Source organism: Rousettus aegyptiacus, unplaced genomic scaffold (assembly GCF_014176215.1).
Source record: "Rousettus aegyptiacus isolate mRouAeg1 unplaced genomic scaffold, mRouAeg1.p scaffold_m13_p_7, whole genome shotgun sequence".
NCBI lineage: Eukaryota > Metazoa > Chordata > Mammalia > Chiroptera > Pteropodidae > Rousettus > Rousettus aegyptiacus.
In genome coordinates, this window is record NW_023416310.1 from 7911356 (window position 1) to 7922814 (window position 11459).

Below are 11459 nucleotides of genomic sequence, written 5' to 3' on the forward strand. Positions count from 1 at the left end.
TCCAGAAACCATTGGAATTTCTAGATAATCAAAGGGAATATTGTAGGATTTCACCATGAGATGATGGTCAACGAATGGCTAGATCCAATACTAAGCTTGAACGAGGCTGCTAGGACAGAATTAAGGCATAATGCTCAACCACAGTTTGGCTCCCCAATTCTTTATGAAGAATAATCTCACTTCCTTTTCTTGATAAATATTAATCATGTTTGCACGAGCTACTTAATTATACATTTTAATACAAACACACACACACACACACACACACACACACACACACACACTACACCTCAAAGAGCTCACGGTCTAAGGAAGGAGACTGAAGCAAAGCAAAGATAAAGTCCAAAACAAAAATGAAGTCACGTGAGAGCCCATGGGCAGCGCCGGGCCCAACCAAACCCCCAGCCCTGAGCACAATGCAGGCCCACTGCTCATACCTCTGAGAACACAGGTAAAGACAGAGGCGCTCAGAGGCTGGAAATGGGCAAACACAGTCACAGAAAGGAAAAAAATGTAGGCCTCAACAGAAGACCAAGAGCTCAATATTTTTAGACTCTGGCCAGCTGGCAGGGGCGGCCAAGCTCACAGGGCCAGAGGCTGCAACTTTGCTGCATTCTGATTCTCTGTAGTTCCTTCCTCCTTCACGTAGATTCCCAAAAAACTTTTTGCTCCTTCTTGTGAGGCAACGAGAGATGGTGAATATAGCACAGGCTCAGCAGTGAGATCAATCCCCATCGTTTATTTATTATCTGTAGGATCTTAGCTAGACTTTTCAGCCTTCTCGGGACTCAGTTTCCTCATCCATACAAGGGGAATAGAAGTTCTGCCCTCAAATTTGTTGTGACAATTCATTGAGAGAACAGATTTAGTATTTGGTCAATGTTTGGCAAATAATAGCTGATCCATAAATATCGTTAACTATTATTACTGTTAGCCCTTTGCCCACAGGTACAAGCATATTCCACTTACCAACTTCTTTCTAGTCTGCACTCTCCCTTGTTGACGAGGAGTTCATACAGACAGGTTTTCCTGTAGCAGAAAAAGGGATGACTGTCAGATGGGAACTGCGGACAGAGCTTCCCCAGCCTGAAGACCTTCGTAGTTCATGCCTCTTGCACGCTGCCCTCTGCTGACCACAGACCGTCACTGCAATTGACCCTCGGGCATGTCGGAATCCAGGAGACCCTTACCCCTACCCACTTCTAGAATTCGCTGTTGCTAAACAGATTATTTATAGTCACATAGAAAAGGAGATGATCACCAAGAGCCAAAATGGACTCACTAAGAAAATATCTCCCATGAAACTAACATCGGTTTTTAAATAATGGCATTTATCTGATTATTAGAAAATACATTGAATAGAGTTGTTATAAAACACTTGCCAAATGTTTCCTATAATAACCTTCTGGAAATGATGTAGAACTAGTAGCTGAAACAAAAGGCAGAAAGGAGGCTCCACAGCATGGCCGAGAAATCAAATAACAGAATGTATGCTAATGAACAGGTCGGTCGCTCCAATGCTATATCAACAACCCCACCCCACTCAACATTTTTATAAATGACAAGAGAGAAGACAGAAGACATATTGTATTTTCCAATGACACAATATTAGACTGAACAGCTCTCATGATACACAGAATCCACCTTCCAAATAATCTCCCAAAACTCATTTTAGTGAATGGTTATTGAATTATTTCCATGTTCCAAGCACTAAAGACAAGATGACAAACAAACACTCTACCCTCTACCAAAAATAAATGCCGTGTGGAAATTTATGTTTTTATTTGGAATCAACTGAATTAAAATATTGGAAACCAAGTCATTTCAAAGTATATTTTGTCTAAACAAAATAAAATACAACTATAATCCAGTCTAGTAGTTTGTAATTTCCAGTCTAAATCAATCACATTTCCTCAGTGACAAAATCACTCCTTAATCATAAGTAAAAGTCACAGAACAATTCAGGTAAAGGTGAAAGCTCCATGGAAATCTGTCCTAGTTGGACCACATCTGGGAAACTATGCAAGGTACAGAGACCTATGACGACAAACTAGAGAATGGCCACAGGCTAGTGACCAGGAGGGGTCTAAACATATCGCCACAGAAGGAACACTCAAAAATAACATGTTTGTTTGGTTAGAGACAAGATTAAGGATGTGCGTGTGAGAGTGTGTATGTTGTGTGTGTGTGTGTGTGTATGTGTGTGAACATGTGAGGGAATATTTGAGATAGGGGTGAAGGAACCGCATAGCTTTTCTCAAACACTGAAGACGTGTCATGTTCTTCACCTTAGTGGACGGTAGTAGATAGGTAAAATTTTCACTGTGAACATGCTCTCCTTTCACTATTACTTCTAGTAAGGGAAAATGCTTTTCTGTGGGAAATCCACTCCACATTGTCCAGACAAGACTAAATGCTGGAATCCCTCCCCTCCAAGAGATACCCAGCATCCCCAGTGGGATGTCATGGGACCCAAACCTGATCAGAAGCTTCTTGGATTTTTGCTAGTATTATCGCGCAAAAGGCATTTTCGCGTTTCTGAGATTTCTACTTTAAGGCTAATATAAGCTACCAAGTATCACCTTTCCCACCACTCAGAGGCCAACAGAAAAAAAAAAAAAAACTAACACAGGGAAACAGAAGAGCTCAGAGGTTTAAAGAGATGAACTGCCGTGACATGGTTTGAGTACCCATATTCACTTTGCGCAACATCAAAACAATCGCTGTGTGTTTTCAGTATCTTTTTGTTTAAGACACTTGAGGCGGTTTCTTCTATTACTTACTCTAAAAAAATTCTGACCATCACATTCACTAAGCAGTAAGTGCTTTATAAATAGTGTCTTCCTTGCTCTTCTTTGTCACCAAGTGTCAAGCAGAGCCCCTGGCATATGGTAAGTACTTAATAATCGCTGGATTAAATTGAAGTGAAATAAAGCTTCAAGGAAGCTAATTTGGCCTCACTTAAGAATGGCCTTCCTAAAGATTGGCATTGTTAGGGGGTGAATGTGTCCCCCTAAAATTCATATGTTGAAATCTAACTCCCAATGTGATGGTATTAGGAGGCGGGACCTTCAGGAGATGGTTAGGTCATGAGGGTGGAGCCCTCATAGACGGGTCTGTGCCTTTATCAGACACCCCAGAGATCCCTTTGCCCCTCCTGCCACGTGAGGACATAGTGAGAAGATAGTCAGATCATCTGCGAACCATCAAATCTGCCAGTACCTTAATCTTGGACTTCCCAGCCTCCCAAACTGTGAAAACTAAATGTGCATTGTTGAAGTCACTCAAGTCTATGGTAGTTTGTTATAGCAGCCCAAACCAACCAAGATGGGCATCACTCAACACCAATACCCAATCTGCCCCAAAGGCTTCACTAAACGTGTTCGAGCTGAGACCTTGAGGCTGCTGAACGCGGGTACTTGGGGAAAACAGCCTATAAGTAGGTTTCTTCTATTTCAGTCTGTGATTCTAGGTAGTATGAACCTACTATCCCACTGAAAAAAACTCTTTATAATGTTTTTCTATCAGTTTTCATGTAAATTAGCTCATCTTTTTGGACTTTTATTCATTTGTTTTACATTTTAAGTTCTACAAAACAATGATTGGAAAAGGTTGGCATAAGGCAAGCTGGAAAAAAAATACACTGAAGTGGCATTGAAACTAGTAGTTAAAGTCTCAGCTATGGCTAAGATTCTGAATGATTACAAACAAGGTGATTTAAGCTTCCTGTCTGTAAAATGGGCACGTATCCATTAAAGAGATAACCTATACAGCTATTCAAAATACAAGTAAAAACAGAACACAATTTAGTAATATGTTTGAGGACTGTGAAGAAATGAATATAGGAGGAAAAAAGTGAAAGATGGGGAAAACATAAATCTAAAATAAAATATTTAAGGGCAGAGCTGTCAAGAGCCAAACATATTTGATTTACTGATCTCTAGGTAGATAGTACTGTATCAGTCATATACTTTCATATTAAATGGTTTCTGTACTCAGAACATCTTCGAAAAAAAAAAAGAAAGTTTAAATAGAGTCGATCCTCTCATTTTATTGTCTGAACTATCCTCTTGATTTTGTATTTTGGCTATTACACTTCTACCATGAACATAAATAAAAGTATAAATAAAAACCTGAAAACGAAGCAAAGGTTAAAGAGTCATTATAAAATATGAGCCATGAACCATTTTTACCACCCAAACTGGGACTTTGAGTAAAGATTAGAAAATGTGGTCCTGAAAACATGATCACCTCGACACTGGCTTAACGGCTCTGCAGAGAAAGTCATTATCGGAAATGACCCTCGTGGACCACTGTTCAAGTTTTTAATCCGCTTAGCAGCTTCTTTCTGTGTGATTTACACTTCCCTTTACCGGGAGGCAGCTGCAGTAAACACCTTTTTCTAGTCTTGTGGGAATTGTTTTGTGGCAGTAGGTAATACCAACTCAGATGCTCTTACATCACTAACATGATTTGTGATGTATGCTGCAGCTGAATCCTGCCACCTTTCCTGTAGACTACAATTTACTCCAACATTCTCAGACAAAATAATGGCCCCCATCTCCTCCCTAAAATGAGTGAATCACTATTATATTTCAATAAACATCGAAAGGCATCTTTTTTTTTTTTTTTTTTGGATACCAAACCATCATCTGGAATTCTACATGACGTGCACAGGCCATATACAATCATGTGAGAATATCATTTAAAATAATATTAAGTAAAAGGGAAAGTACAAAATAAAGCCTTTTGTACAACTGAGGGCATTATTTCTTTCTTTTGCAAAGTTGTCTTATTGTTATATAGTAGTTCCCTCGCAACCATGTTTTTGCTTTCCACAGTTTCGGTTATCCACAGTCAACTAAGGTCTGAAAACATTAAAAGGAATATTCTAGAAATAAAGAATTCATAAGTCTCAATTGCACACCAATCTGAGTACCTCACTCCACACAGGCACCATATCATCTCAAATCATCACAAAAAGGGTGAGTATAGTAGAATAAGATATTTTGAGAGACCATATTCACATGACTTTTATTATAGCTTATTCTATTTTATTACTCATTGTTAGTCCCTCATTGTGCTAACTTATAAATTAAACTTATCCATAGGTGTATGTGTATAGGAAAAAACAAAGTATATATAGGGTTTAGTACTTACTACCCACAATTCCAGGCATCCACTTGGGGGGTCTTAGAATGTATCCTCTGCAGATAAGGGGGAACTGCTGTATTGTTCTTATAATTAAAAAAAAAAAAAAAAAAAGGCCTTTAGGTACCAGCAAAAAATGTTGCTTTTCACTACTATTTTCTTAGCAAAATGGCAAATATTTGGAGGGGTAACATATACATGCAAAAATAACTCATGAGTCAAAAATCATTCCTGTAGGAAGTACTTTTAAAAGTATATAATTAACCTCAAACAAAGGCGAGTGAAGGACACCTTTCAAAAGGAGCCATTTCCGCACTGTAGAATTAGTTCGCTTTTTCTTTCTCTTCCAAATACAAAATGACTTTCTTTGATTCTCCTCCCACACACTAATTCAAATAAGCCATGCAGTACGAAGCTTTTTAAATACTGAGATAAGATATTTCAAAGGTCATATTAACATCTGAAAATGGTTCTTTCACATTTTACAAATATTTAGAGATTTTGTACACAAATTCACCAATTTCACAACTTTTGATTGTCAAAAACTTGAAACTAAGGATATGAGAAAACTCTGAATCCTTTGCTATTTGGTTCTCAGCGTCATCAACCATGTGTAGAAACACAGTTAAGGGGTCAATACTCCGATCTGAGAAACTACTAAGGAAGTTATCGTTTTGCCTCATCTTAAAAAAAGGAGCCGAATTTTGACAAAGTGAACCGATCGCTATTTCAGTATATGAAGAATGAAATAAATTAGCATAGCACACGAGTCTACCTTTTAAGATACAGGGACACGGTGTGCAGAGGCAGACCCCGAGATGGCCCCACCGCCGACCTGCTTCTTCTTGGGACCGTCCACACAGCAGACGTGCCCAGTGAGCGCCTTCCCACCAGGCCGTTGCCAACACTGCCAGCTGGGTCTCAGAAACCACATGCCCTCTTTTGGAAACCGGCACAGCGTTATCTTGACAATTCCAAGGTGTGTGTCGAACACTGACTTGGGTCAACAGATAGCAGAAGATTGTAACACGCATAAGTATGTGTTCTCGTAGATGCCTCAGCACTGTCATTTCTAAATCTGACCCCACATTAGAATCACCCAGAGAGCTTTCAAAATCCAGATTCCGAGGCCCGGTGTCAGAATCGGGATTTTTCGAGACACTGGAGCTGAGGGGTGTGGGAGTCGGGGGACACATGAGGCTTTCTGATGTTCAAAACTACATGGCAAGCAAAAGGCAGAACCAGAAGAACTCGTGTCTCCTAATGCTAACGATATTTAGTCACCATCTTCTCTGTGCCATAGCGTAGAACTTTCTCTCATGTGGTAGCCACCTCGGAGGATGCGCTTCGCCATCATAACTCACACTTACCTCTGCTTATCGCGTTCGCTATTGTATGGTCTTCATTGCAAGGCTGCCATCATAGATTTCGAAATACATTAAAATGTATTTCTAAGCCTCAGCAACGTAAGCTAATTAGAGAGAAAGGAAGGCTAAATGTACAAAGTCTGAATGATGGCACACTTTAGAAAACTTAAGAGAATTGTATAAAGCTGCTTAGGGGCTCGGCTTTAATAAAGCAGAACACAGAATTTCCAAGTTTGAAAAGCCAGTTTCCTTGAGTAGATAAAGAGGCCCTGGCAATTTCGTATGCTATTAATTTGGTGAGCAAATCTGTTCCTTATAAATTGAACAGCAGTGACTGCAGATTTCAAATCAGTGAGTACTGAACCCCTTTATAGGATATTTCTCCTCTCTTTAGTGCAGAACTATTCTGGAATCAATGCTTTATTCAAACGCCCACTGCTACCCGGAAATTCGAGCTATGAAATCCCCAGTAGCACCTAGAGAAGCACTTGAAACTCGTGTCTCATTTAGGCAACAATGCCTCGCCATGCCAGCTTTCTCTAAGAGATTTCTCTGCATTAGGGGCATGACAGAGAGTATATTTTGAATCATTAAATACTCATAAATGACTGAGCGATCCTTGAAAGGTTTGAATCCCAAATGTTGACAGGCGACAATCTCCCAAGAAAGGCAACAAATTGTTGCAGAAAGAGCATAGACTAAATTTTACCTACGTGGATGCCAGCTCTGCTCTTAGCTCCCTGGGGAGCCTAGACAAGATATTTCGACAGAGAGGTTTCATCTGGCGAATGAGGGAAGGATCTTGTCCTGAAGAGTGGCTGGGAATGCTAAAAGGAATTTTAAAAAGGGCAGGGGATCTCCTTCACCTATTATATAGTTTGTAATTCATTCTACAGCTTTTCTTTAAGCATCTTCATTAAAGAATGTAAGAGCCGGAAGGAATCATGAGAATCATTTCTTAGGATGCTTTCATGTAACCGATGAAAATCTGAGTTTTGCCTGGTATCACGTTGATAGCTGTAGAACGGCATGAGGTCATGAACCCAAGGTCACCTTGTTTAGGGCTCTTCCTGCTGTTCTCTTCTCTGGGGGCCACATCTTCAGGATGAAGGGTGCCTTAAGCAGCAAAGCTAAAAGGGAACCTTCTCAGTCCAGTCTCTCGTGATGCAGCCTGTCCTACCTGATGGTAATAAAAATAACGGCTCCATTTGTTGAGCATCTGCCCACTGCCAAGCACGACACTGGACATCTTACGGTCCCTGTCCTTGCCCATTCCCAGCAGCCCTGCCTTCAGAGACAAGGAAGTTGCCACCACCGAGGTCACACTGTGGGTACCAGACAGAACCTGGAATCAGATCGAAGTCTGCCTTTGGTATGGACTCTGCTCCTTTTCAAATAAGGGAGTGGAGGAGAAAGTGAGAAACCTTAAAGGAAGTAGGAAGTAAATTCTGCGGAAATGACAGCAAACCCGACAGGCTCTCGCACGGAGCGAGCCGGCGCAGCTGGCGCCCAGCGCAGAGGCCACGTAAGCCTGGCCTGCTGGAGGCGCGCAGGCGCACACAGGCGCGGACCACGAGGATGCTGCTGCTCCCTGGGAATCGTTACCTTTAAAAAAAAAAAAAAATCGCTGTGCTGCTCACTGCAGAGAATAAAAGGCGATATCAAGTTTTCAGGAAACCTGAATTGGAGGACGGCCAATCCAGCTCCAGGACCAAAGGGAAACTCAGTCCGCTGCAGAGGATTCAAGAAAAAAAAAATGCTGTGTGCGTTTGGGCCAGACATACAGGGAAAAAAAGAGAACAGACCAAGGGCAGCATCTTTAGCCCTAAGATTGTCTTCAATAATCGGATGGTGGGCCTTACAGTGAATGCAAGTCCCATAAAAAAGTCTCTTGACAGTGAATACAGGAAAAAATCTCTTATAGGAACAAGAAAGGAAAAAAAAAAAAAACTTTAAAGAATCCATAGCTACTTTCACTTTGGGTGCAGTTCTCTGGATTATTCTCCCAGTGGCAAACCTGATATGGTACAAGCACCGTTCCTCAGAAAACATTTGTCTAATCGGGATGTGGTTATCGGTCCCATCTGTTTAACAGGATTGCTCATCACCTCAAAGATAACTGAAATCTGGTTGCTATCAACAAATTACATAAGAGCCTGGTAAATATTTTATGAATAGAATTGTAAATATTTCCTCCTCTGCTCACAGGAGTAAGTGATATGCCCCCACGCCTGCCACTCCCGTAGCCTGCTTGGCCGCCCCTCGTAGGTGATGGAGAGGACATCTTCAGAGCTGCTGGGGCTCCACCATGTTAAAGGAACCGCTTTGGGAAACATTAATCTGAGAGATGCTCCAACCACCAACAGAGCGGGTAGCAAACAGAGCAGATACCTCTGGTGAGAGAACCTAATGTTAGGTTGACCTTGCAAATGAAATCGCAACGGCTACGGGCTGCTTCTGAAGTAAAGATAAGAATGTATAGGACCGCAACTGTTTCATTCAGTGCCTAGTAAGTGCTTCCTAAAGATTTGGGCCTGTTCGGGGCAGAAGACAGTATGTATTTGTGAATGAGTGAGTGAATGAGTGAGTGTGTGTGTGTGTAACGCGGGCATTACATACATGTGAATGGGTTAAACGGGTAGAGAATGGGCAAAGTGTAGTGCCAGAGAAATACTCGATCTGAGGTCTTAAGACATAATCTCATGAGTTAATCAAAGTTAATTATATTAAACCATGTAGGGTGCCAAGCTACGTGGTCAAGACAATATAAGAACGTGAATCAACGAGAGATGAAGTAGTCAGGAAAAGCTTTGTGGAAAGTCAGGGCCTATTGGTCTATTAGAAATTCAATTAACGTAAACCAGATGATAACCTGACAGAGCTAAACATGCAAGATTCATCTACATTTACAAGTTGAGAGCTGACATATATTTCTTAGCACCAATAATTAATACTTAGAAGTGCTGCTATAAAGTGCAGAATTACTTTTGTCTGCCTCAAGCCGATTGCAACGTGTGAGCATTTCTCACTACCGTTTTAATGTATAATTTTTCCTGTTTTCCTCCTACTCTATGTAATCAATCCCACTACCTGACCCCTGGTTCTTGTAAATTAATGTAAATTAATCACCATTTCAAGCCCCAATTTGCTGCTAGTTTTTTAAGAGGTCTAAGAAAAATACCATGCACTCATCTATCTATTCCATCATTCTTCTCCACTGTGGAATGCCTGGTTTCATGTGAGCTCGGCATACAAACCATGATTACAGGGCGTGTGCTCACCAACACTCACCCCACCGAAAGCCAAGATGAAACCATTGACACATACTGGGATGTTTACCAGGGACTAAGCCCTGAAAATTTAGTCTGGCAAATTTCACTAGGTCAGGAGATTAAAAATGGAAAGAAAAAAAAAAAAACCTAATGCTCAATTGTTATGCTAACTGGTTTTCAAGATGACTCCCCCACAAACCACGCCTCCTTGTATTCATGTTCCTTTGTGGTCCTCTCTCACAGTGACTTTGAGCTGGCCCTATATAACTGATAGAATGTACCAGAAATGATACTGTATGACTTCTGAGGACAGTTCATAAAAACCTGAAGCTTCTGCCTTGGTCGCTAACAACAGCCATTCTAGAAATGCTCATGGTAGATGAAGGAAGCTTTCATGTAAACATCTTGATTTCCCTGAAGCTACTGTGTGAGAAACTCATCTGGACAACCCAAAGATGCAAGGTGGAGAGAGAGACGCCCCTGAACACTAAGGAGCCAGAGCTATGAGTGAAGACGCCATCTTGGAAGTGGACCTGCCAGCCCCAGTCATCCCAACTCACACCCCACAGATGGAAGACAAACTTCCAGATGGAGTTTTCTGAATTCCTGACCCACAGAGTTGTTTGCCAGAGAAGCCACTCTATTTTGGTGAGTTTGTTGTGCAGTAAGAGACCACTAGAACACGTTCTCTCATTCAATTCCAGAGTTAACTTCAGATGGAAGGAACGCACAGAATAGGTTTCCACTGTTGGCCTAAGAGGACACTAACATGAAAGGTCAACTGCCTGAAAGGGCCGGGGTGCCCATATTGTCCCTCGTTGGGAAACTGTCGATTCCAATAAGAATCTAGACTCTCAGCAGCGGGTGGCACGAAGGACGTGGTAGAAGGAAGCATGTATGGACCACTTTCTAATTCCAAGTCACATGCGTCCTCCTAGTCAATCCCCACAGTAAACCTTTTTAAGAATAGTCTTATGCTGCTCACTTTATAGATCAAGAAACTGAGCCAGAGACAAACGGGCTGCCAGATCAGAGAGCTAGGATGGGTGTGCTGGTCCTCAGGCAAGTTGGGAAGTAGCCCACACAAGTTAGCAGCTCGGTGTCACTCCAAGCTCTCCCTCAAGGATGATTCTGAAACTAGAGGTGGTACCTGAGCTAGCAGCCTGTGGGCAGAGACAGCAGTACTCCCAGGGGACCACTTAGGGAAGGGATAGAAAAGCCAAGCCCCATGTAATCATCTAGTTTTAACTCTCTGAGCTCCCTTTGAAGAAATTTCTTTCCAGATATATTTATCGAGCATCCCCTGTGCTAGGGCTACAAGGATGAATAAGAACTTCCCTTGACTCAAAGAACTCGCTGTCTGGTGGGGAAAACATTCACACGGAGAACTTCATTAGTGTTCGAAAGGACTGTGCAGAATGTCACAGGAGGAACTGCCCGTTGCCTTACCCGACGAGGGCTGGAAATGCACTCCAGAATAGAGCTGACTGTGCTCAGCTTCGAGGGACAGGCAGAAGGCGGCCAGCCTGAAGGGAATGATGCCATCCTTCTTGTGGGGAGCCACTTTACCTTTGGCCTCCGTGCCTGCTATTTCTAGACCCTCTGTGCTAAACCTGCAGAAAGGTATGACTGCCCCTTTCTTTCCATCAAACCTGTCACTGGAGTTTCT

The 11459-nt window shown here is 41.8% G+C and overlaps 1 long non-coding RNA gene across 1 annotated transcript; it reads right to left on the reverse strand.

Annotated features, from left to right (window-relative positions):
• Positions 1–281: 281 nt before the first annotated feature.
• Positions 282–6115, reverse strand: LOC107515273. The gene is made up of 3 exons (XR_004952104.1): positions 5927–6115; positions 5161–5237; positions 282–1029 (listed from the first exon to the last, which is right to left on the reverse strand). It is a non-coding gene; the product is annotated as an uncharacterized LOC107515273 (long non-coding RNA).
• Between the last annotated feature and the right edge of the window lie 5344 nt (positions 6116–11459).